Source organism: Penaeus monodon, chromosome 15 (genome assembly GCF_015228065.2).
Source record: "Penaeus monodon isolate SGIC_2016 chromosome 15, NSTDA_Pmon_1, whole genome shotgun sequence".
Taxonomy (NCBI): Eukaryota; Metazoa; Arthropoda; class Malacostraca; order Decapoda; family Penaeidae; genus Penaeus; species Penaeus monodon.
The window spans coordinates 28,374,906-28,375,148 of NC_051400.1; positions in this window are offsets into that span (position 1 = coordinate 28,374,906).

Consider the following 243-nt stretch of genomic DNA (forward strand, 5'->3'; position numbering starts at 1 on the left):
TTCCAATATGAACACATCTAGAGAACTGGCCACACTGATAGCACGTCCCACAAAAAACGCAAGCCAAAATCTATCAACCACCTGATACCTTTCAGGGGTCCCTACGAAGGTGGAGTTACTTCGGCGCATTCGTCGGAAAATGCCGTCTTACATTTTTTTTTTTTTTTGAAATTGTTCATTGGTTCATCACATTTGTTGGCGCAAGCGTGGAGACGTACACTAAGGTGTGGGGGTGGGTGGACC